The sequence below is a fragment of the Mixophyes fleayi genome, chromosome 9, assembly GCF_038048845.1.
Source record: "Mixophyes fleayi isolate aMixFle1 chromosome 9, aMixFle1.hap1, whole genome shotgun sequence".
Lineage (NCBI taxonomy): Eukaryota > Metazoa > Chordata > Amphibia > Anura > Limnodynastidae > Mixophyes > Mixophyes fleayi.
The window spans coordinates 10,911,523-10,930,220 of NC_134410.1; the positions used below are offsets into that span (position 1 = coordinate 10,911,523).

The 18,698-nt window shown below is 47.2% G+C and overlaps 58 non-coding genes across 58 annotated transcripts; all 58 read right to left on the minus strand.

The window, feature by feature from the left end:
* Window positions 1–6: 6 nt before the first annotated feature.
* On the minus strand, window positions 7–78 carry TRNAE-CUC (transfer RNA glutamic acid (anticodon CUC)). The gene has a single exon. It is a non-coding gene; the product is annotated as a tRNA-Glu (tRNA).
* Window positions 79–187: 109 nt separating this feature from the next.
* Window positions 188–259, minus strand: TRNAE-CUC (transfer RNA glutamic acid (anticodon CUC)). Its single transcript has one exon. It is a non-coding gene; the product is annotated as a tRNA-Glu (tRNA).
* Window positions 260–827: 568 nt separating this feature from the next.
* TRNAE-CUC (transfer RNA glutamic acid (anticodon CUC)) lies at window positions 828–899 on the minus strand. Its single transcript has one exon. It is a non-coding gene; the product is annotated as a tRNA-Glu (tRNA).
* A 109-nt stretch (window positions 900–1,008) lies between these two features.
* On the minus strand, window positions 1,009–1,080 carry TRNAE-CUC (transfer RNA glutamic acid (anticodon CUC)). The gene has a single exon. It is a non-coding gene; the product is annotated as a tRNA-Glu (tRNA).
* Window positions 1,081–1,189: 109 nt separating this feature from the next.
* Window positions 1,190–1,261, minus strand: TRNAE-CUC (transfer RNA glutamic acid (anticodon CUC)). The gene has a single exon. It is a non-coding gene; the product is annotated as a tRNA-Glu (tRNA).
* A 568-nt stretch (window positions 1,262–1,829) lies between these two features.
* Window positions 1,830–1,901, minus strand: TRNAE-CUC (transfer RNA glutamic acid (anticodon CUC)). Its single transcript has one exon. It is a non-coding gene; the product is annotated as a tRNA-Glu (tRNA).
* A 109-nt stretch (window positions 1,902–2,010) lies between these two features.
* Window positions 2,011–2,082, minus strand: TRNAE-CUC (transfer RNA glutamic acid (anticodon CUC)). The gene has a single exon. It is a non-coding gene; the product is annotated as a tRNA-Glu (tRNA).
* A 109-nt stretch (window positions 2,083–2,191) lies between these two features.
* TRNAE-CUC (transfer RNA glutamic acid (anticodon CUC)) lies at window positions 2,192–2,263 on the minus strand. The gene has a single exon. It is a non-coding gene; the product is annotated as a tRNA-Glu (tRNA).
* Window positions 2,264–2,831: 568 nt separating this feature from the next.
* Window positions 2,832–2,903, minus strand: TRNAE-CUC (transfer RNA glutamic acid (anticodon CUC)). Its single transcript has one exon. It is a non-coding gene; the product is annotated as a tRNA-Glu (tRNA).
* Window positions 2,904–3,012: 109 nt separating this feature from the next.
* TRNAE-CUC (transfer RNA glutamic acid (anticodon CUC)) lies at window positions 3,013–3,084 on the minus strand. Its single transcript has one exon. It is a non-coding gene; the product is annotated as a tRNA-Glu (tRNA).
* Window positions 3,085–3,193: 109 nt separating this feature from the next.
* On the minus strand, window positions 3,194–3,265 carry TRNAE-CUC (transfer RNA glutamic acid (anticodon CUC)). The gene has a single exon. It is a non-coding gene; the product is annotated as a tRNA-Glu (tRNA).
* Window positions 3,266–3,833: 568 nt separating this feature from the next.
* Window positions 3,834–3,905, minus strand: TRNAE-CUC (transfer RNA glutamic acid (anticodon CUC)). The gene has a single exon. It is a non-coding gene; the product is annotated as a tRNA-Glu (tRNA).
* Window positions 3,906–4,014: 109 nt separating this feature from the next.
* On the minus strand, window positions 4,015–4,086 carry TRNAE-CUC (transfer RNA glutamic acid (anticodon CUC)). The gene has a single exon. It is a non-coding gene; the product is annotated as a tRNA-Glu (tRNA).
* Window positions 4,087–4,195: 109 nt separating this feature from the next.
* TRNAE-CUC (transfer RNA glutamic acid (anticodon CUC)) lies at window positions 4,196–4,267 on the minus strand. The gene has a single exon. It is a non-coding gene; the product is annotated as a tRNA-Glu (tRNA).
* A 568-nt stretch (window positions 4,268–4,835) lies between these two features.
* TRNAE-CUC (transfer RNA glutamic acid (anticodon CUC)) lies at window positions 4,836–4,907 on the minus strand. The gene has a single exon. It is a non-coding gene; the product is annotated as a tRNA-Glu (tRNA).
* Window positions 4,908–5,016: 109 nt separating this feature from the next.
* On the minus strand, window positions 5,017–5,088 carry TRNAE-CUC (transfer RNA glutamic acid (anticodon CUC)). Its single transcript has one exon. It is a non-coding gene; the product is annotated as a tRNA-Glu (tRNA).
* A 109-nt stretch (window positions 5,089–5,197) lies between these two features.
* TRNAE-CUC (transfer RNA glutamic acid (anticodon CUC)) lies at window positions 5,198–5,269 on the minus strand. Its single transcript has one exon. It is a non-coding gene; the product is annotated as a tRNA-Glu (tRNA).
* A 568-nt stretch (window positions 5,270–5,837) lies between these two features.
* Window positions 5,838–5,909, minus strand: TRNAE-CUC (transfer RNA glutamic acid (anticodon CUC)). The gene has a single exon. It is a non-coding gene; the product is annotated as a tRNA-Glu (tRNA).
* A 109-nt stretch (window positions 5,910–6,018) lies between these two features.
* TRNAE-CUC (transfer RNA glutamic acid (anticodon CUC)) lies at window positions 6,019–6,090 on the minus strand. Its single transcript has one exon. It is a non-coding gene; the product is annotated as a tRNA-Glu (tRNA).
* A 109-nt stretch (window positions 6,091–6,199) lies between these two features.
* On the minus strand, window positions 6,200–6,271 carry TRNAE-CUC (transfer RNA glutamic acid (anticodon CUC)). The gene has a single exon. It is a non-coding gene; the product is annotated as a tRNA-Glu (tRNA).
* Window positions 6,272–6,839: 568 nt separating this feature from the next.
* TRNAE-CUC (transfer RNA glutamic acid (anticodon CUC)) lies at window positions 6,840–6,911 on the minus strand. The gene has a single exon. It is a non-coding gene; the product is annotated as a tRNA-Glu (tRNA).
* Window positions 6,912–7,020: 109 nt separating this feature from the next.
* On the minus strand, window positions 7,021–7,092 carry TRNAE-CUC (transfer RNA glutamic acid (anticodon CUC)). The gene has a single exon. It is a non-coding gene; the product is annotated as a tRNA-Glu (tRNA).
* Window positions 7,093–7,201: 109 nt separating this feature from the next.
* Window positions 7,202–7,273, minus strand: TRNAE-CUC (transfer RNA glutamic acid (anticodon CUC)). Its single transcript has one exon. It is a non-coding gene; the product is annotated as a tRNA-Glu (tRNA).
* Window positions 7,274–7,841: 568 nt separating this feature from the next.
* Window positions 7,842–7,913, minus strand: TRNAE-CUC (transfer RNA glutamic acid (anticodon CUC)). Its single transcript has one exon. It is a non-coding gene; the product is annotated as a tRNA-Glu (tRNA).
* A 109-nt stretch (window positions 7,914–8,022) lies between these two features.
* On the minus strand, window positions 8,023–8,094 carry TRNAE-CUC (transfer RNA glutamic acid (anticodon CUC)). The gene has a single exon. It is a non-coding gene; the product is annotated as a tRNA-Glu (tRNA).
* Window positions 8,095–8,203: 109 nt separating this feature from the next.
* TRNAE-CUC (transfer RNA glutamic acid (anticodon CUC)) lies at window positions 8,204–8,275 on the minus strand. The gene has a single exon. It is a non-coding gene; the product is annotated as a tRNA-Glu (tRNA).
* Window positions 8,276–8,843: 568 nt separating this feature from the next.
* On the minus strand, window positions 8,844–8,915 carry TRNAE-CUC (transfer RNA glutamic acid (anticodon CUC)). The gene has a single exon. It is a non-coding gene; the product is annotated as a tRNA-Glu (tRNA).
* Window positions 8,916–9,024: 109 nt separating this feature from the next.
* On the minus strand, window positions 9,025–9,096 carry TRNAE-CUC (transfer RNA glutamic acid (anticodon CUC)). The gene has a single exon. It is a non-coding gene; the product is annotated as a tRNA-Glu (tRNA).
* A 109-nt stretch (window positions 9,097–9,205) lies between these two features.
* On the minus strand, window positions 9,206–9,277 carry TRNAE-CUC (transfer RNA glutamic acid (anticodon CUC)). The gene has a single exon. It is a non-coding gene; the product is annotated as a tRNA-Glu (tRNA).
* A 568-nt stretch (window positions 9,278–9,845) lies between these two features.
* Window positions 9,846–9,917, minus strand: TRNAE-CUC (transfer RNA glutamic acid (anticodon CUC)). The gene has a single exon. It is a non-coding gene; the product is annotated as a tRNA-Glu (tRNA).
* A 109-nt stretch (window positions 9,918–10,026) lies between these two features.
* On the minus strand, window positions 10,027–10,098 carry TRNAE-CUC (transfer RNA glutamic acid (anticodon CUC)). Its single transcript has one exon. It is a non-coding gene; the product is annotated as a tRNA-Glu (tRNA).
* Window positions 10,099–10,207: 109 nt separating this feature from the next.
* On the minus strand, window positions 10,208–10,279 carry TRNAE-CUC (transfer RNA glutamic acid (anticodon CUC)). Its single transcript has one exon. It is a non-coding gene; the product is annotated as a tRNA-Glu (tRNA).
* Window positions 10,280–10,847: 568 nt separating this feature from the next.
* Window positions 10,848–10,919, minus strand: TRNAE-CUC (transfer RNA glutamic acid (anticodon CUC)). The gene has a single exon. It is a non-coding gene; the product is annotated as a tRNA-Glu (tRNA).
* Window positions 10,920–11,028: 109 nt separating this feature from the next.
* Window positions 11,029–11,100, minus strand: TRNAE-CUC (transfer RNA glutamic acid (anticodon CUC)). The gene has a single exon. It is a non-coding gene; the product is annotated as a tRNA-Glu (tRNA).
* A 109-nt stretch (window positions 11,101–11,209) lies between these two features.
* On the minus strand, window positions 11,210–11,281 carry TRNAE-CUC (transfer RNA glutamic acid (anticodon CUC)). Its single transcript has one exon. It is a non-coding gene; the product is annotated as a tRNA-Glu (tRNA).
* Window positions 11,282–11,849: 568 nt separating this feature from the next.
* Window positions 11,850–11,921, minus strand: TRNAE-CUC (transfer RNA glutamic acid (anticodon CUC)). The gene has a single exon. It is a non-coding gene; the product is annotated as a tRNA-Glu (tRNA).
* Window positions 11,922–12,030: 109 nt separating this feature from the next.
* Window positions 12,031–12,102, minus strand: TRNAE-CUC (transfer RNA glutamic acid (anticodon CUC)). The gene has a single exon. It is a non-coding gene; the product is annotated as a tRNA-Glu (tRNA).
* Window positions 12,103–12,211: 109 nt separating this feature from the next.
* Window positions 12,212–12,283, minus strand: TRNAE-CUC (transfer RNA glutamic acid (anticodon CUC)). Its single transcript has one exon. It is a non-coding gene; the product is annotated as a tRNA-Glu (tRNA).
* A 568-nt stretch (window positions 12,284–12,851) lies between these two features.
* On the minus strand, window positions 12,852–12,923 carry TRNAE-CUC (transfer RNA glutamic acid (anticodon CUC)). Its single transcript has one exon. It is a non-coding gene; the product is annotated as a tRNA-Glu (tRNA).
* A 109-nt stretch (window positions 12,924–13,032) lies between these two features.
* TRNAE-CUC (transfer RNA glutamic acid (anticodon CUC)) lies at window positions 13,033–13,104 on the minus strand. The gene has a single exon. It is a non-coding gene; the product is annotated as a tRNA-Glu (tRNA).
* A 109-nt stretch (window positions 13,105–13,213) lies between these two features.
* Window positions 13,214–13,285, minus strand: TRNAE-CUC (transfer RNA glutamic acid (anticodon CUC)). The gene has a single exon. It is a non-coding gene; the product is annotated as a tRNA-Glu (tRNA).
* A 568-nt stretch (window positions 13,286–13,853) lies between these two features.
* On the minus strand, window positions 13,854–13,925 carry TRNAE-CUC (transfer RNA glutamic acid (anticodon CUC)). Its single transcript has one exon. It is a non-coding gene; the product is annotated as a tRNA-Glu (tRNA).
* Window positions 13,926–14,034: 109 nt separating this feature from the next.
* TRNAE-CUC (transfer RNA glutamic acid (anticodon CUC)) lies at window positions 14,035–14,106 on the minus strand. The gene has a single exon. It is a non-coding gene; the product is annotated as a tRNA-Glu (tRNA).
* A 109-nt stretch (window positions 14,107–14,215) lies between these two features.
* On the minus strand, window positions 14,216–14,287 carry TRNAE-CUC (transfer RNA glutamic acid (anticodon CUC)). Its single transcript has one exon. It is a non-coding gene; the product is annotated as a tRNA-Glu (tRNA).
* Window positions 14,288–14,855: 568 nt separating this feature from the next.
* TRNAE-CUC (transfer RNA glutamic acid (anticodon CUC)) lies at window positions 14,856–14,927 on the minus strand. Its single transcript has one exon. It is a non-coding gene; the product is annotated as a tRNA-Glu (tRNA).
* Window positions 14,928–15,036: 109 nt separating this feature from the next.
* TRNAE-CUC (transfer RNA glutamic acid (anticodon CUC)) lies at window positions 15,037–15,108 on the minus strand. The gene has a single exon. It is a non-coding gene; the product is annotated as a tRNA-Glu (tRNA).
* A 109-nt stretch (window positions 15,109–15,217) lies between these two features.
* Window positions 15,218–15,289, minus strand: TRNAE-CUC (transfer RNA glutamic acid (anticodon CUC)). The gene has a single exon. It is a non-coding gene; the product is annotated as a tRNA-Glu (tRNA).
* A 568-nt stretch (window positions 15,290–15,857) lies between these two features.
* TRNAE-CUC (transfer RNA glutamic acid (anticodon CUC)) lies at window positions 15,858–15,929 on the minus strand. Its single transcript has one exon. It is a non-coding gene; the product is annotated as a tRNA-Glu (tRNA).
* A 109-nt stretch (window positions 15,930–16,038) lies between these two features.
* On the minus strand, window positions 16,039–16,110 carry TRNAE-CUC (transfer RNA glutamic acid (anticodon CUC)). The gene has a single exon. It is a non-coding gene; the product is annotated as a tRNA-Glu (tRNA).
* A 109-nt stretch (window positions 16,111–16,219) lies between these two features.
* On the minus strand, window positions 16,220–16,291 carry TRNAE-CUC (transfer RNA glutamic acid (anticodon CUC)). Its single transcript has one exon. It is a non-coding gene; the product is annotated as a tRNA-Glu (tRNA).
* A 109-nt stretch (window positions 16,292–16,400) lies between these two features.
* Window positions 16,401–16,472, minus strand: TRNAE-CUC (transfer RNA glutamic acid (anticodon CUC)). Its single transcript has one exon. It is a non-coding gene; the product is annotated as a tRNA-Glu (tRNA).
* Window positions 16,473–17,040: 568 nt separating this feature from the next.
* TRNAE-CUC (transfer RNA glutamic acid (anticodon CUC)) lies at window positions 17,041–17,112 on the minus strand. Its single transcript has one exon. It is a non-coding gene; the product is annotated as a tRNA-Glu (tRNA).
* Window positions 17,113–17,221: 109 nt separating this feature from the next.
* TRNAE-CUC (transfer RNA glutamic acid (anticodon CUC)) lies at window positions 17,222–17,293 on the minus strand. Its single transcript has one exon. It is a non-coding gene; the product is annotated as a tRNA-Glu (tRNA).
* Window positions 17,294–17,402: 109 nt separating this feature from the next.
* TRNAE-CUC (transfer RNA glutamic acid (anticodon CUC)) lies at window positions 17,403–17,474 on the minus strand. Its single transcript has one exon. It is a non-coding gene; the product is annotated as a tRNA-Glu (tRNA).
* Window positions 17,475–18,042: 568 nt separating this feature from the next.
* On the minus strand, window positions 18,043–18,114 carry TRNAE-CUC (transfer RNA glutamic acid (anticodon CUC)). Its single transcript has one exon. It is a non-coding gene; the product is annotated as a tRNA-Glu (tRNA).
* Window positions 18,115–18,223: 109 nt separating this feature from the next.
* TRNAE-CUC (transfer RNA glutamic acid (anticodon CUC)) lies at window positions 18,224–18,295 on the minus strand. Its single transcript has one exon. It is a non-coding gene; the product is annotated as a tRNA-Glu (tRNA).
* A 109-nt stretch (window positions 18,296–18,404) lies between these two features.
* Window positions 18,405–18,476, minus strand: TRNAE-CUC (transfer RNA glutamic acid (anticodon CUC)). Its single transcript has one exon. It is a non-coding gene; the product is annotated as a tRNA-Glu (tRNA).
* Window positions 18,477–18,584: 108 nt separating this feature from the next.
* TRNAE-CUC (transfer RNA glutamic acid (anticodon CUC)) lies at window positions 18,585–18,656 on the minus strand. Its single transcript has one exon. It is a non-coding gene; the product is annotated as a tRNA-Glu (tRNA).
* Window positions 18,657–18,698: the final 42 nt, after the last annotated feature.

Genomic DNA, 18,698 nt, shown 5'->3' on the forward strand with positions numbered 1-18,698 from the left:
CTCACTTTCCCTGACCGGGAATCGAACCCGGGCCGCGGCGGTGAGAGCGCCGAATCCTAACCACTAGACCACCAGGGAGTGATGAGGTCTGCGGACACTTCGTGAAAGACCAGGAAGCTCTCTGAATGAAGAGCAGAGAAAAAACTGAGGCGCTTTAGTTGAAAGTCAAAAACAGTCAGACCTCACTTTCCCTGACCGGAAATCGAACCCGGGCCGCGGCGGTGAGAGCGCCGAATCCTAACCACTAGACCACCAGGGAGTGATGAGGTCTGTAAACACTTCGTGAAAGACCAGGAAGCTCTCTGAATGAAGAGCAGAGAAAAAACTGAGGCGCTTCAATGTAAAAACAGCAGAGCGGTTGACAGTTGTGGTGACAAGGAAAATGTTTTTAGGAAAACTATAGGCTAATGTTATATGCACGTAAGTCTTAAGGTTCACTTCACAGAGGCCCCGACTCCATGAGAAGTCGTTCTGGTGGTGCTAAAGAAAGATTTTGAGGACTCGAATGTGAGGCATTGCCTAAATGTTTCTGATAAAATACCCTTTAGACAAGAGCACAAGCCACTGAGCAGCCGTCAGAAAAATATTCACTTCCAAAGTAAGACACCTCACCCTTTGTTATAAATTCCTACTGTCTATTCTGACCTCTCGCTACTTGGTTCAAAGACCTTAGATTTGAGAAATGAAGCTGTGACGTTTAAGCCTTTTTTACCTTTGAAAGTTCTGCATTTTCTTCGCTTTCAATGTTTTTCATAAACCTTGGTAAAATGGCCTCCCTTACTCAATACAGGTGACTAGTTGAAAGTCAAAAACAGTCAGACCTCACTTTCCCTGACCGGGAATCGAACCCGGGCCGCGGTGGTGAGAGCGCCGAATCCTAACCACTAGACCACCAGGGAGTGATGAGGTCTGCGGGTACTTCGTGAAAGACCAGGAAGCTCTCTGAATGAAGAGCAGAGAAAAAACTGAGGCGCTTTAGTTGAAAGTCAAAAACAGTCAGACCTCACTTTCCCTGACCGGGAATCGAACCCGGGCCGCGGCGGTGAGAGCGCCGAATCCTAACCACTAGACCACCAGGGAGTGATGAGGTCTGCGGACACTTCGTGAAAGACCAGGAAGCTCTCTGAATGAAGAGCAGAGAAAAAACTGAGGCGCTTTAGTTGAAAGTCAAAAACAGTCAGACCTCACTTTCCCTGACCGGAAATCGAACCCGGGCCGCGGCGGTGAGAGCGCCGAATCCTAACCACTAGACCACCAGGGAGTGATGAGGTCTGTAAACACTTCGTGAAAGACCAGGAAGCTCTCTGAATGAAGAGCAGAGAAAAAACTGAGGCGCTTCAATGTAAAAACAGCAGAGCGGTTGACAGTTGTGGTGACAAGGAAAATGTTTTTAGGAAAACTATAGGCTAATGTTATATGCACGTAAGTCTTAAGGTTCACTTCACAGAGGCCCCGACTCCATGAGAAGTCGTTCTGGTGGTGCTAAAGAAAGATTTTGAGGACTCGAATGTGAGGCATTGCCTAAATGTTTCTGATAAAATACCCTTTAGACAAGAGCACAAGCCACTGAGCAGCCGTCAGAAAAATATTCACTTCCAAAGTAAGACACCTCACCCTTTGTTATAAATTCCTACTGTCTATTCTGACCTCTCGCTACTTGGTTCAAAGACCTTAGATTTGAGAAATGAAGCTGTGACGTTTAAGCCTTTTTTACCTTTGAAAGTTCTGCATTTTCTTCGCTTTCAATGTTTTTCATAAACCTTGGTAAAATGGCCTCCCTTACTCAATACAGGTGACTAGTTGAAAGTCAAAAACAGTCAGACCTCACTTTCCCTGACCGGGAATCGAACCCGGGCCGCGGCGGTGAGAGCGCCGAATCCTAACCACTAGACCACCAGGGAGTGATGAGGTCTGCGGGTACTTCGTGAAAGACCAGGAAGCTCTCTGAATGAAGAGCAGAGAAAAAACTGAGGCGCTTTAGTTGAAAGTCAAAAACAGTCAGACCTCACTTTCCCTGACCGGGAATCGAACCCGGGCCGCGGCGGTGAGAGCGCCGAATCCTAACCACTAGACCACCAGGGAGTGATGAGGTCTGCGGACACTTCGTGAAAGACCAGGAAGCTCTCTGAATGAAGAGCAGAGAAAAAACTGAGGCGCTTTAGTTGAAAGTCAAAAACAGTCAGACCTCACTTTCCCTGACCGGAAATCGAACCCGGGCCGCGGCGGTGAGAGCGCCGAATCCTAACCACTAGACCACCAGGGAGTGATGAGGTCTGTAAACACTTCGTGAAAGACCAGGAAGCTCTCTGAATGAAGAGCAGAGAAAAAACTGAGGCGCTTCAATGTAAAAACAGCAGAGCGGTTGACAGTTGTGGTGACAAGGAAAATGTTTTTAGGAAAACTATAGGCTAATGTTATATGCACGTAAGTCTTAAGGTTCACTTCACAGAGGCCCCGACTCCATGAGAAGTCGTTCTGGTGGTGCTAAAGAAAGATTTTGAGGACTCGAATGTGAGGCATTGCCTAAATGTTTCTGATAAAATACCCTTTAGACAAGAGCACAAGCCACTGAGCAGCCGTCAGAAAAATATTCACTTCCAAAGTAAGACACCTCACCCTTTGTTATAAATTCCTACTGTCTATTCTGACCTCTCGCTACTTGGTTCAAAGACCTTAGATTTGAGAAATGAAGCTGTGACGTTTAAGCCTTTTTTACCTTTGAAAGTTCTGCATTTTCTTCGCTTTCAATGTTTTTCATAAACCTTGGTAAAATGGCCTCCCTTACTCAATACAGGTGACTAGTTGAAAGTCAAAAACAGTCAGACCTCACTTTCCCTGACCGGGAATCGAACCCGGGCCGCGGCGGTGAGAGCGCCGAATCCTAACCACTAGACCACCAGGGAGTGATGAGGTCTGCGGGTACTTCGTGAAAGACCAGGAAGCTCTCTGAATGAAGAGCAGAGAAAAAACTGAGGCGCTTTAGTTGAAAGTCAAAAACAGTCAGACCTCACTTTCCCTGACCGGGAATCGAACCCGGGCCGCGGCGGTGAGAGCGCCGAATCCTAACCACTAGACCACCAGGGAGTGATGAGGTCTGCGGACACTTCGTGAAAGACCAGGAAGCTCTCTGAATGAAGAGCAGAGAAAAAACTGAGGCGCTTTAGTTGAAAGTCAAAAACAGTCAGACCTCACTTTCCCTGACCGGAAATCGAACCCGGGCCGCGGCGGTGAGAGCGCCGAATCCTAACCACTAGACCACCAGGGAGTGATGAGGTCTGTAAACACTTCGTGAAAGACCAGGAAGCTCTCTGAATGAAGAGCAGAGAAAAAACTGAGGCGCTTCAATGTAAAAACAGCAGAGCGGTTGACAGTTGTGGTGACAAGGAAAATGTTTTTAGGAAAACTATAGGCTAATGTTATATGCACGTAAGTCTTAAGGTTCACTTCACAGAGGCCCCGACTCCATGAGAAGTCGTTCTGGTGGTGCTAAAGAAAGATTTTGAGGACTCGAATGTGAGGCATTGCCTAAATGTTTCTGATAAAATACCCTTTAGACAAGAGCACAAGCCACTGAGCAGCCGTCAGAAAAATATTCACTTCCAAAGTAAGACACCTCACCCTTTGTTATAAATTCCTACTGTCTATTCTGACCTCTCGCTACTTGGTTCAAAGACCTTAGATTTGAGAAATGAAGCTGTGACGTTTAAGCCTTTTTTACCTTTGAAAGTTCTGCATTTTCTTCGCTTTCAATGTTTTTCATAAACCTTGGTAAAATGGCCTCCCTTACTCAATACAGGTGACTAGTTGAAAGTCAAAAACAGTCAGACCTCACTTTCCCTGACCGGGAATCGAACCCGGGCCGCGGCGGTGAGAGCGCCGAATCCTAACCACTAGACCACCAGGGAGTGATGAGGTCTGCGGGTACTTCGTGAAAGACCAGGAAGCTCTCTGAATGAAGAGCAGAGAAAAAACTGAGGCGCTTTAGTTGAAAGTCAAAAACAGTCAGACCTCACTTTCCCCGACCGGGAATCGAACCCGGGCCGCGGCGGTGAGAGCGCCGAATCCTAACCACTAGACCACCAGGGAGTGATGAGGTCTGCGGACACTTCGTGAAAGACCAGGAAGCTCTCTGAATGAAGAGCAGAGAAAAAACTGAGGCGCTTTAGTTGAAAGTCAAAAACAGTCAGACCTCACTTTCCCTGACCGGAAATCGAACTCGGGCCGCGGCGGTGAGAGCGCCGAATCCTAACCACTAGACCACCAGGGAGTGATGAGGTCTGTAAACACTTCGTGAAAGACCAGGAAGCTCTCTGAATGAAGAGCAGAGAAAAAACTGAGGCGCTTCAATGTAAAAACAGCAGAGCGGTTGACAGTTGTGGTGACAAGGAAAATGTTTTTAGGAAAACTATAGGCTAATGTTATATGCACGTAAGTCTTAAGGTTCACTTCACAGAGGCCCCGACTCCATGAGAAGTCGTTCTGGTGGTGCTAAAGAAAGATTTTGAGGACTCGAATGTGAGGCATTGCCTAAATGTTTCTGATAAAATACCCTTTAGACAAGAGCACAAGCCACTGAGCAGCCGTCAGAAAAATATTCACTTCCAAAGTAAGACACCTCACCCTTTGTTATAAATTCCTACTGTCTATTCTGACCTCTCGCTACTTGGTTCAAAGACCTTAGATTTGAGAAATGAAGCTGTGACGTTTAAGCCTTTTTTACCTTTGAAAGTTCTGCATTTTCTTCGCTTTCAATGTTTTTCATAAACCTTGGTAAAATGGCCTCCCTTACTCAATACAGGTGACTAGTTGAAAGTCAAAAACAGTCAGACCTCACTTTCCCTGACCGGGAATCGAACCCGGGCCGCGGCGGTGAGAGCGCCGAATCCTAACCACTAGACCACCAGGGAGTGATGAGGTCTGCGGGTACTTCGTGAAAGACCAGGAAGCTCTCTGAATGAAGAGCAGAGAAAAAACTGAGGCGCTTTAGTTGAAAGTCAAAAACAGTCAGACCTCACTTTCCCTGACCGGGAATCGAACCCGGGCCGCGGCGGTGAGAGCGCCGAATCCTAACCACTAGACCACCAGGGAGTGATGAGGTCTGCGGACACTTCGTGAAAGACCAGGAAGCTCTCTGAATGAAGAGCAGAGAAAAAACTGAGGCGCTTTAGTTGAAAGTCAAAAACAGTCAGACCTCACTTGCCCTGACCGGAAATCGAACCCGGGCCGCGGCGGTGAGAGCGCCGAATCCTAACCACTAGACCACCAGGGAGTGATGAGGTCTGTAAACACTTCGTGAAAGACCAGGAAGCTCTCTGAATGAAGAGCAGAGAAAAAACTGAGGCGCTTCAATGTAAAAACAGCAGAGCGGTTGACAGTTGTGGTGACAAGGAAAATGTTTTTAGGAAAACTATAGGCTAATGTTATATGCACGTAAGTCTTAAGGTTCACTTCACAGAGGCCCCGACTCCATGAGAAGTCGTTCTGGTGGTGCTAAAGAAAGATTTTGAGGACTCGAATGTGAGGCATTGCCTAAATGTTTCTGATAAAATACCCTTTAGACAAGAGCACAAGCCACTGAGCAGCCGTCAGAAAAATATTCACTTCCAAAGTAAGACACCTCACCCTTTGTTATAAATTCCTACTGTCTATTCTGACCTCTCGCTACTTGGTTCAAAGACCTTAGATTTGAGAAATGAAGCTGTGACGTTTAAGCCTTTTTTACCTTTGAAAGTTCTGCATTTTCTTCGCTTTCAATGTTTTTCATAAACCTTGGTAAAATGGCCTCCCTTACTCAATACAGGTGACTAGTTGAAAGTCAAAAACAGTCAGACCTCACTTTCCCTGACCGGGAATCGAACCCGGGCCGCGGCGGTGAGAGCGCCGAATCCTAACCACTAGACCACCAGGGAGTGATGAGGTCTGCGGGTACTTCGTGAAAGACCAGGAAGCTCTCTGAATGAAGAGCAGAGAAAAAACTGAGGCGCTTTAGTTGAAAGTCAAAAACAGTCAGACCTCACTTTCCCTGACCGGGAATCGAACCCGGGCCGCGGCGGTGAGAGCGCCGAATCCTAACCACTAGACCACCAGGGAGTGATGAGGTCTGCGGACACTTCGTGAAAGACCAGGAAGCTCTCTGAATGAAGAGCAGAGAAAAAACTGAGGCGCTTTAGTTGAAAGTCAAAAACAGTCAGACCTCACTTTCCCTGACCGGAAATCGAACCCGGGCCGCGGCGGTGAGAGCGCCGAATCCTAACCACTAGACCACCAGGGAGTGATGAGGTCTGTAAACACTTCGTGAAAGACCAGGAAGCTCTCTGAATGAAGAGCAGAGAAAAAACTGAGGCGCTTCAATGTAAAAACAGCAGAGCGGTTGACAGTTGTGGTGACAAGGAAAATGTTTTTAGGAAAACTATAGGCTAATGTTATATGCACGTAAGTCTTAAGGTTCACTTCACAGAGGCCCCGACTCCATGAGAAGTCGTTCTGGTGGTGCTAAAGAAAGATTTTGAGGACTCGAATGTGAGGCATTGCCTAAATGTTTCTGATAAAATACCCTTTAGACAAGAGCACAAGCCACTGAGCAGCCGTCAGAAAAATATTCACTTCCAAAGTAAGACACCTCACCCTTTGTTATAAATTCCTACTGTCTATTCTGACCTCTCGCTACTTGGTTCAAAGACCTTAGATTTGAGAAATGAAGCTGTGACGTTTAAGCCTTTTTTACCTTTGAAAGTTCTGCATTTTCTTCGCTTTCAATGTTTTTCATAAACCTTGGTAAAATGGCCTCCCTTACTCAATACAGGTGACTAGTTGAAAGTCAAAAACAGTCAGACCTCACTTTCCCTGACCGGGAATCGAACCCGGGCCGCGGCGGTGAGAGCGCCGAATCCTAACCACTAGACCACCAGGGAGTGATGAGGTCTGCGGGTACTTCGTGAAAGACCAGGAAGCTCTCTGAATGAAGAGCAGAGAAAAAACTGAGGCGCTTTAGTTGAAAGTCAAAAACAGTCAGACCTCACTTTCCCTGACCGGGAATCGAACCCGGGCCGCGGCGGTGAGAGCGCCGAATCCTAACCACTAGACCACCAGGGAGTGATGAGGTCTGCGGACACTTCGTGAAAGACCAGGAAGCTCTCTGAATGAAGAGCAGAGAAAAAACTGAGGCGCTTTAGTTGAAAGTCAAAAACAGTCAGACCTCACTTTCCCTGACCGGAAATCGAACCCGGGCCGCGGCGGTGAGAGCGCCGAATCCTAACCACTAGACCACCAGGGAGTGATGAGGTCTGTAAACACTTCGTGAAAGACCAGGAAGCTCTCTGAATGAAGAGCAGAGAAAAAACTGAGGCGCTTCAATGTAAAAACAGCAGAGCGGTTGACAGTTGTGGTGACAAGGAAAATGTTTTTAGGAAAACTATAGGCTAATGTTATATGCACGTAAGTCTTAAGGTTCACTTCACAGAGGCCCCGACTCCATGAGAAGTCGTTCTGGTGGTGCTAAAGAAAGATTTTGAGGACTCGAATGTGAGGCATTGCCTAAATGTTTCTGATAAAATACCCTTTAGACAAGAGCACAAGCCACTGAGCAGCCGTCAGAAAAATATTCACTTCCAAAGTAAGACACCTCACCCTTTGTTATAAATTCCTACTGTCTATTCTGACCTCTCGCTACTTGGTTCAAAGACCTTAGATTTGAGAAATGAAGCTGTGACGTTTAAGCCTTTTTTACCTTTGAAAGTTCTGCATTTTCTTCGCTTTCAATGTTTTTCATAAACCTTGGTAAAATGGCCTCCCTTACTCAATACAGGTGACTAGTTGAAAGTCAAAAACAGTCAGACCTCACTTTCCCTGACCGGGAATCGAACCCGGGCCGCGGCGGTGAGAGCGCCGAATCCTAACCACTAGACCACCAGGGAGTGATGAGGTCTGCGGGTACTTCGTGAAAGACCAGGAAGCTCTCTGAATGAAGAGCAGAGAAAAAACTGAGGCGCTTTAGTTGAAAGTCAAAAACAGTCAGACCTCACTTTCCCTGACCGGGAATCGAACCCGGGCCGCGGCGGTGAGAGCGCCGAATCCTAACCACTAGACCACCAGGGAGTGATGAGGTCTGCGGACACTTCGTGAAAGACCAGGAAGCTCTCTGAATGAAGAGCAGAGAAAAAACTGAGGCGCTTTAGTTGAAAGTCAAAAACAGTCAGACCTCACTTTCCCTGACCGGAAATCGAACCCGGGCCGCGGCGGTGAGAGCGCCGAATCCTAACCACTAGACCACCAGGGAGTGATGAGGTCTGTAAACACTTCGTGAAAGACCAGGAAGCTCTCTGAATGAAGAGCAGAGAAAAAACTGAGGCGCTTCAATGTAAAAACAGCAGAGCGGTTGACAGTTGTGGTGACAAGGAAAATGTTTTTAGGAAAACTATAGGCTAATGTTATATGCACGTAAGTCTTAAGGTTCACTTCACAGAGGCCCCGACTCCATGAGAAGTCGTTCTGGTGGTGCTAAAGAAAGATTTTGAGGACTCGAATGTGAGGCATTGCCTAAATGTTTCTGATAAAATACCCTTTAGACAAGAGCACAAGCCACTGAGCAGCCGTCAGAAAAATATTCACTTCCAAAGTAAGACACCTCACCCTTTGTTATAAATTCCTACTGTCTATTCTGACCTCTCGCTACTTGGTTCAAAGACCTTAGATTTGAGAAATGAAGCTGTGACGTTTAAGCCTTTTTTACCTTTGAAAGTTCTGCATTTTCTTCGCTTTCAATGTTTTTCATAAACCTTGGTAAAATGGCCTCCCTTACTCAATACAGGTGACTAGTTGAAAGTCAAAAACAGTCAGACCTCACTTTCCCTGACCGGGAATCGAACCCGGGCCGCGGCGGTGAGAGCGCCGAATCCTAACCACTAGACCACCAGGGAGTGATGAGGTCTGCGGGTACTTCGTGAAAGACCAGGAAGCTCTCTGAATGAAGAGCAGAGAAAAAACTGAGGCGCTTTAGTTGAAAGTCAAAAACAGTCAGACCTCACTTTCCCTGACCGGGAATCGAACCCGGGCCGCGGCGGTGAGAGCGCCGAATCCTAACCACTAGACCACCAGGGAGTGATGAGGTCTGCGGACACTTCGTGAAAGACCAGGAAGCTCTCTGAATGAAGAGCAGAGAAAAAACTGAGGCGCTTTAGTTGAAAGTCAAAAACAGTCAGACCTCACTTTCCCTGACCGGAAATCGAACCCGGGCCGCGGCGGTGAGAGCGCCGAATCCTAACCACTAGACCACCAGGGAGTGATGAGGTCTGTAAACACTTCGTGAAAGACCAGGAAGCTCTCTGAATGAAGAGCAGAGAAAAAACTGAGGCGCTTCAATGTAAAAACAGCAGAGCGGTTGACAGTTGTGGTGACAAGGAAAATGTTTTTAGGAAAACTATAGGCTAATGTTATATGCACGTAAGTCTTAAGGTTCACTTCACAGAGGCCCCGACTCCATGAGAAGTCGTTCTGGTGGTGCTAAAGAAAGATTTTGAGGACTCGAATGTGAGGCATTGCCTAAATGTTTCTGATAAAATACCCTTTAGACAAGAGCACAAGCCACTGAGCAGCCGTCAGAAAAATATTCACTTCCAAAGTAAGACACCTCACCCTTTGTTATAAATTCCTACTGTCTATTCTGACCTCTCGCTACTTGGTTCAAAGACCTTAGATTTGAGAAATGAAGCTGTGACGTTTAAGCCTTTTTTACCTTTGAAAGTTCTGCATTTTCTTCGCTTTCAATGTTTTTCATAAACCTTGGTAAAATGGCCTCCCTTACTCAATACAGGTGACTAGTTGAAAGTCAAAAACAGTCAGACCTCACTTTCCCTGACCGGGAATCGAACCCGGGCCGCGGCGGTGAGAGCGCCGAATCCTAACCACTAGACCACCAGGGAGTGATGAGGTCTGCGGGTACTTCGTGAAAGACCAGGAAGCTCTCTGAATGAAGAGCAGAGAAAAAACTGAGGCGCTTTAGTTGAAAGTCAAAAACAGTCAGACCTCACTTTCCCTGACCGGGAATCGAACCCGGGCCGCGGCGGTGAGAGCGCCGAATCCTAACCACTAGACCACCAGGGAGTGATGAGGTCTGCGGACACTTCGTGAAAGACCAGGAAGCTCTCTGAATGAAGAGCAGAGAAAAAACTGAGGCGCTTTAGTTGAAAGTCAAAAACAGTCAGACCTCACTTTCCCTGACCGGAAATCGAACCCGGGCCGCGGCGGTGAGAGCGCCGAATCCTAACCACTAGACCACCAGGGAGTGATGAGGTCTGTAAACACTTCGTGAAAGACCAGGAAGCTCTCTGAATGAAGAGCAGAGAAAAAACTGAGGCGCTTCAATGTAAAAACAGCAGAGCGGTTGACAGTTGTGGTGACAAGGAAAATGTTTTTAGGAAAACTATAGGCTAATGTTATATGCACGTAAGTCTTAAGGTTCACTTCACAGAGGCCCCGACTCCATGAGAAGTCGTTCTGGTGGTGCTAAAGAAAGATTTTGAGGACTCGAATGTGAGGCATTGCCTAAATGTTTCTGATAAAATACCCTTTAGACAAGAGCACAAGCCACTGAGCAGCCGTCAGAAAAATATTCACTTCCAAAGTAAGACACCTCACCCTTTGTTATAAATTCCTACTGTCTATTCTGACCTCTCGCTACTTGGTTCAAAGACCTTAGATTTGAGAAATGAAGCTGTGACGTTTAAGCCTTTTTTACCTTTGAAAGTTCTGCATTTTCTTCGCTTTCAATGTTTTTCATAAACCTTGGTAAAATGGCCTCCCTTACTCAATACAGGTGACTAGTTGAAAGTCAAAAACAGTCAGACCTCACTTTCCCTGACCGGGAATCGAACCCGGGCCGCGGCGGTGAGAGCGCCGAATCCTAACCACTAGACCACCAGGGAGTGATGAGGTCTGCGGGTACTTCGTGAAAGACCAGGAAGCTCTCTGAATGAAGAGCAGAGAAAAAACTGAGGCGCTTTAGTTGAAAGTCAAAAACAGTCAGACCTCACTTTCCCTGACCGGGAATCGAACCCGGGCCGCGGCGGTGAGAGCGCCGAATCCTAACCACTAGACCACCAGGGAGTGATGAGGTCTGCGGACACTTCGTGAAAGACCAGGAAGCTCTCTGAATGAAGAGCAGAGAAAAAACGGAGGCGCTTTAGTTGAAAGTCAAAAACAGTCAGACCTCACTTTCCCTGACCGGAAATCGAACCCGGGCCGCGGCGGTGAGAGCGCCGAATCCTAACCACTAGACCACCAGGGAGTGATGAGGTCTGTAAACACTTCGTGAAAGACCAGGAAGCTCTCTGAATGAAGAGCAGAGAAAAAACTGAGGCGCTTCAATGTAAAAACAGCAGAGCGGTTGACAGTTGTGGTGACAAGGAAAATGTTTTTAGGAAAACTATAGGCTAATGTTATATGCACGTAAGTCTTAAGGTTCACTTCACAGAGGCCCCGACTCCATGAGAAGTCGTTCTGGTGGTGCTAAAGAAAGATTTTGAGGACTCGAATGTGAGGCATTGCCTAAATGTTTCTGATAAAATACCCTTTAGACAAGAGCACAAGCCACTGAGCAGCCGTCAGAAAAATATTCACTTCCAAAGTAAGACACCTCACCCTTTGTTATAAATTCCTACTGTCTATTCTGACCTCTCGCTACTTGGTTCAAAGACCTTAGATTTGAGAAATGAAGCTGTGACGTTTAAGCCTTTTTTACCTTTGAAAGTTCTGCATTTTCTTCGCTTTCAATGTTTTTCATAAACCTTGGTAAAATGGCCTCCCTTACTCAATACAGGTGACTAGTTGAAAGTCAAAAACAGTCAGACCTCACTTTCCCTGACCGGGAATCGAACCCGGGCCGCGGCGGTGAGAGCGCCGAATCCTAACCACTAGACCACCAGGGAGTGATGAGGTCTGCGGGTACTTCGTGAAAGACCAGGAAGCTCTCTGAATGAAGAGCAGAGAAAAAACTGAGGCGCTTTAGTTGAAAGTCAAAAACAGTCAGACCTCACTTTCCCTGACCGGGAATCGAACCCGGGCCGCGGCGGTGAGAGCGCCGAATCCTAACCACTAGACCACCAGGGAGTGATGAGGTCTGCGGACACTTCGTGAAAGACCAGGAAGCTCTCTGAATGAAGAGCAGAGAAAAAACTGAGGCGCTTTAGTTGAAAGTCAAAAACAGTCAGACCTCACTTTCCCTGACCGGAAATCGAACCCGGGCCGCGGCGGTGAGAGCGCCGAATCCTAACCACTAGACCACCAGGGAGTGATGAGGTCTGTAAACACTTCGTGAAAGACCAGGAAGCTCTCTGAATGAAGAGCAGAGAAAAAACTGAGGCGCTTCAATGTAAAAACAGCAGAGCGGTTGACAGTTGTGGTGACAAGGAAAATGTTTTTAGGAAAACTATAGGCTAATGTTATATGCACGTAAGTCTTAAGGTTCACTTCACAGAGGCCCCGACTCCATGAGAAGTCGTTCTGGTGGTGCTAAAGAAAGATTTTGAGGACTCGAATGTGAGGCATTGCCTAAATGTTTCTGATAAAATACCCTTTAGACAAGAGCACAAGCCACTGAGCAGCCGTCAGAAAAATATTCACTTCCAAAGTAAGACACCTCACCCTTTGTTATAAATTCCTACTGTCTATTCTGACCTCTCGCTACTTGGTTCAAAGACCTTAGATTTGAGAAATGAAGCTGTGACGTTTAAGCCTTTTTTACCTTTGAAAGTTCTGCATTTTCTTCGCTTTCAATGTTTTTCATAAACCTTGGTAAAATGGCCTCCCTTACTCAATACAGGTGACTAGTTGAAAGTCAAAAACAGTCAGACCTCACTTTCCCTGACCGGGAATCGAACCCGGGCCGCGGCGGTGAGAGCGCCGAATCCTAACCACTAGACCACCAGGGAGTGATGAGGTCTGCGGGTACTTCGTGAAAGACCAGGAAGCTCTCTGAATGAAGAGCAGAGAAAAAACTGAGGCGCTTTAGTTGAAAGTCAAAAACAGTCAGACCTCACTTTCCCTGACCGGGAATCGAACCCGGGCCGCGGCGGTGAGAGCGCCGAATCCTAACCACTAGACCACCAGGGAGTGATGAGGTCTGCGGACACTTCGTGAAAGACCAGGAAGCTCTCTGAATGAAGAGCAGAGAAAAAACTGAGGCGCTTTAGTTGAAAGTCAAAAACAGTCAGACCTCACTTTCCCTGACCGGAAATCGAACCCGGGCCGCGGCGGTGAGAGCGCCGAATCCTAACCACTAGACCACCAGGGAGTGATGAGGTCTGTAAACACTTCGTGAAAGACCAGGAAGCTCTCTGAATGAAGAGCAGAGAAAAAACTGAGGCGCTTCAATGTAAAAACAGCAGAGCGGTTGACAGTTGTGGTGACAAGGAAAATGTTTTTAGGAAAACTATAGGCTAATGTTATATGCACGTAAGTCTTAAGGTTCACTTCACAGAGGCCCCGACTCCATGAGAAGTCGTTCTGGTGGTGCTAAAGAAAGATTTTGAGGACTCGAATGTGAGGCATTGCCTAAATGTTTCTGATAAAATACCCTTTAGACAAGAGCACAAGCCACTGAGCAGCCGTCAGAAAAATATTCACTTCCAAAGTAAGACACCTCACCCTTTGTTATAAATTCCTACTGTCTATTCTGACCTCTCGCTACTTGGTTCAAAGACCTTAGATTTGAGAAATGAAGCTGTGACGTTTAAGCCTTTTTTACCTTTGAAAGTTCTGCATTTTCTTCGCTTTCAATGTTTTTCATAAACCTTGGTAAAATGGCCTCCCTTACTCAATACAGGTGACTAGTTGAAAGTCAAAAACAGTCAGACCTCACTTTCCCTGACCGGGAATCGAACCCGGGCCGCGGCGGTGAGAGCGCCGAATCCTAACCACTAGACCACCAGGGAGTGATGAGGTCTGCGGGTACTTCGTGAAAGACCAGGAAGCTCTCTGAATGAAGAGCAGAGAAAAAACTGAGGCGCTTTAGTTGAAAGTCAAAAACAGTCAGACCTCACTTTCCCTGACCGGGAATCGAACCCGGGCCGCGGCGGTGAGAGCGCCGAATCCTAACCACTAGACCACCAGGGAGTGATGAGGTCTGCGGACACTTCGTGAAAGACCAGGAAGCTCTCTGAATGAAGAGCAGAGAAAAAACTGAGGCGCTTTAGTTGAAAGTCAAAAACAGTCAGACCTCACTTTCCCTGACCGGGAATCGAACCCGGGCCGCGGCGGTGAGAGCGCCGAATCCTAACCACTAGACCACCAGGGAGTGATGAGGTCTGTAAACACTTCGTGAAAGACCAGGAAGCTCTCTGAATGAAGAGCAGAGAAAAAACTGAGGCGCTTCAATGTAAAAACAGCAGAGCGGTTGACAGTTGTGGTGACAAGGAAAATGTTTTTAGGAAAACTATAGGCTAATGTTATATGCACGTAAGTCTTAAGGTTCACTTCACAGAGGCCCCGACTCCATGAGAAGTCGTTCTGGTGGTGCTAAAGAAAGATTTTGAGGACTCGAATGTGAGGCATTGCCTAAATGTTTCTGATAAAATACCCTTTAGACAAGAGCACAAGCCACTGAGCAGCCGTCAGAAAAATATTCACTTCCAAAGTAAGACACCTCACCCTTTGTTATAAATTCCTACTGTCTATTCTGACCTCTCGCTACTTGGTTCAAAGACCTTAGATTTGAGAAATGAAGCTGTGACGTTTAAGCCTTTTTTACCTTTGAAAGTTCTGCATTTTCTTCGCTTTCAATGTTTTTCATAAACCTTGGTAAAATGGCCTCCCTTACTCAATACAGGTGACTAGTTGAAAGTCAAAAACAGTCAGACCTCACTTTCCCTGACCGGGAATCGAACCCGGGCCGCGGCGGTGAGAGCGCCGAATCCTAACCACTAGACCACCAGGGAGTGATGAGGTCTGCGGGTACTTCGTGAAAGACCAGGAAGCTCTCTGAATGAAGAGCAGAGAAAAAACTGAGGCGCTTTAGTTGAAAGTCAAAAACAGTCAGACCTCACTTTCCCTGACCGGGAATCGAACCCGGGCCGCGGCGGTGAGAGCGCCGAATCCTAACCACTAGACCACCAGGGAGTGATGAGGTCTGCGGACACTTCGTGAAAGACCAGGAAGCTCTCTGAATGAAGAGCAGAGAAAAAACTGAGGCGCTTTAGTTGAAAGTCAAAAACAGTCAGACCTCACTTTCCCTGACCGGAAATCGAACCCGGGCCGCGGCGGTGAGAGCGCCGAATCCTAACCACTAGACCACCAGGGAGTGATGAGGTCTGTAAACACTTCGTGAAAGACCAGGAAGCTCTCTGAATGAAGAGCAGAGAAAAAACTGAGGCGCTTCAATGTAAAAACAGCAGAGCGGTTGACAGTTGTGGTGACAAGGAAAATGTTTTTAGGAAAACTATAGGCTAATGTTATATGCACGTAAGTCTTAAGGTTCACTTCACAGAGGCCCCGACTCCATGAGAAGTCGTTCTGGTGGTGCTAAAGAAAGATTTTGAGGACTCGAATGTGAGGCATTGCCTAAATGTTTCTGATAAAATACCCTTTAGACAAGAGCACAAGCCACTGAGCAGCCGTCAGAAAAATATTCACTTCCAAAGTAAGACACCTCACCCTTTGTTATAAATTCCTACTGTCTATTCTGACCTCTCGCTACTTGGTTCAAAGACCTTAGATTTGAGAAATGAAGCTGTGACGTTTAAGCCTTTTTTACCTTTGAAAGTTCTGCATTTTCTTCGCTTTCAATGTTTTTCATAAACCTTGGTAAAATGGCCTCCCTTACTCAATACAGGTGACTAGTTGAAAGTCAAAAACAGTCAGACCTCACTTTCCCTGACCGGGAATCGAACCCGGGCCGCGGCGGTGAGAGCGCCGAATCCTAACCACTAGACCACCAGGGAGTGATGAGGTCTGCGGGTACTTCGTGAAAGACCAGGAAGCTCTCTGAATGAAGAGCAGAGAAAAAACTGAGGCGCTTTAGTTGAAAGTCAAAAACAGTCAGACCTCACTTTCCCTGACCGGGAATCGAACCCGGGCCGCGGCGGTGAGAGCGCCGAATCCTAACCACTAGACCACCAGGGAGTGATGAGGTCTGCGGACACTTCGTGAAAGACCAGGAAGCTCTCTGAATGAAGAGCAGAGAAAAAACTGAGGCGCTTTAGTTGAAAGTCAAAAACAGTCAGACCTCACTTTCCCTGACCGGGAATCGAACCCGGGCCGCGGCGGTGAGAGCGCCGAATCCTAACCACTAGACCACCAGGGAGTGATGAGGTCTGCGGACACTTCGTGAAAGACCAGGAAGCTCTCTGAATGAAGAGCAGAGAAAAAACTGAGGCGCTTTAGTTGAAAGTCAAAAACAGTCAGACCTCACTTTCCCTGACCGGAAATCGAACCCGGGCCGCGGCGGTGAGAGCGCCGAATCCTAACCACTAGACCACCAGGGAGTGATGAGGTCTGTAAACACTTCGTGAAAGACCAGGAAGCTCTCTGAATGAAGAGCAGAGAAAAAACTGAGGCGCTTCAATGTAAAAACAGCAGAGCGGTTGACAGTTGTGGTGACAAGGAAAATGTTTTTAGGAAAACTATAGGCTAATGTTATATGCACGTAAGTCTTAAGGTTCACTTCACAGAGGCCCCGACTCCATGAGAAGTCGTTCTGGTGGTGCTAAAGAAAGATTTTGAGGACTCGAATGTGAGGCATTGCCTAAATGTTTCTGATAAAATACCCTTTAGACAAGAGCACAAGCCACTGAGCAGCCGTCAGAAAAATATTCACTTCCAAAGTAAGACACCTCACCCTTTGTTATAAATTCCTACTGTCTATTCTGACCTCTCGCTACTTGGTTCAAAGACCTTAGATTTGAGAAATGAAGCTGTGACGTTTAAGCCTTTTTTACCTTTGAAAGTTCTGCATTTTCTTCGCTTTCAATGTTTTTCATAAACCTTGGTAAAATGGCCTCCCTTACTCAATACAGGTGACTAGTTGAAAGTCAAAAACAGTCAGACCTCACTTTCCCTGACCGGGAATCGAACCCGGGCCGCGGCGGTGAGAGCGCCGAATCCTAACCACTAGACCACCAGGGAGTGATGAGGTCTGCGGGTACTTCGTGAAAGACCAGGAAGCTCTCTGAATGAAGAGCAGAGAAAAAACTGAGGCGCTTTAGTTGAAAGTCAAAAACAGTCAGACCTCACTTTCCCTGACCGGGAATCGAACCCGGGCCGCGGCGGTGAGAGCGCCGAATCCTAACCACTAGACCACCAGGGAGTGATGAGGTCTGCGGACACTTCGTGAAAGACCAGGAAGCTCTCTGAATGAAGAGCAGAGAAAAAACTGAGGCGCTTTAGTTGAAAGTCAAAAACAGTCAGACCTCACTTTCCCTGACCGGAAATCGAACCCGGGCCGCGGCGGTGAGAGCGCCGAATCCTAACCACTAGACCACCAGGGAGTGATGAGGTCTGTAAACACTTCGTGAAAGACCAGGAAGCTCTCTGAATGAAGAGCAGAGAAAAAACTGAGGCGCTTCAATGTAAAAACAGCAGAGCGGTTGACAGTTGTGGTGACAAGGAAAATGTTTTTAGGAAAACTATAGGCTAATGTTATATGCACGTAAGTCTTAAGGTTCACTTCACAGAGGCCCCGACTCCATGAGAAGTCGTTCTGGTGGTGCTAAAGAAAGATTTTGAGGACTCGAATGTGAGGCATTGCCTAAATGTTTCTGATAAAATACCCTTTAGACAAGAGCACAAGCCACTGAGCAGCCGTCAGAAAAATATTCACTTCCAAAGTAAGACACCTCACCCTTTGTTATAAATTCCTACTGTCTATTCTGACCTCTCGCTACTTGGTTCAAAGACCTTAGATTTGAGAAATGAAGCTGTGACGTTTAAGCCTTTTTTACCTTTGAAAGTTCTGCATTTTCTTCGCTTTCAATGTTTTTCATAAACCTTGGTAAAATGGCCTCCCTTACTCAATACAGGTGACTAGTTGAAAGTCAAAAACAGTCAGACCTCACTTTCCCTGACCGGGAATCGAACCCGGGCCGCGGCGGTGAGAGCGCCGAATCCTAACCACTAGACCACCAGGGAGTGATGAGGTCTGCGGGTACTTCGTGAAAGACCAGGAAGCTCTCTGAATGAAGAGCAGAGAAAAAACTGAGGCGCTTTAGTTGAAAGTCAAAAACAGTCAGACCTCACTTTCCCTGACCGGGAATCGAACCCGGGCCGCGGCGGTGAGAGCGCCGAATCCTAACCACTAGACCACCAGGGAGTGATGAGGTCTGCGGACACTTCGTGAAAGACCAGGAAGCTCTCTGAATGAAGAGCAGAGAAAAAACTGAGGCGCTTTAGTTGAAAGTCAAAAACAGTCAGACCTCACTTTCCCTGACCGGGAATCGAACCCGGGCCGCGGCGGTGAGAGCGCCGAATCCTAACCACTAGACCACCAGGGAGTGATGAGGTCTGCGGACACTTCGTGAAAGACCAGGAAGCTCTCTGAATGAAGAGCAGAGAAAAACTGAGGCGCTTTAGTTGAAAGTCAAAAACAGTCAGACCTCACTTTCCCTGACCGGAAATCGAACCCGGGCCGCGGCGGTGAGAGCGCCGAATCCTAACCACTAGACCACCAGGGAGTGATGAGGTCTGTAAACACTTCGTGAAAGACCAGGAAGCTC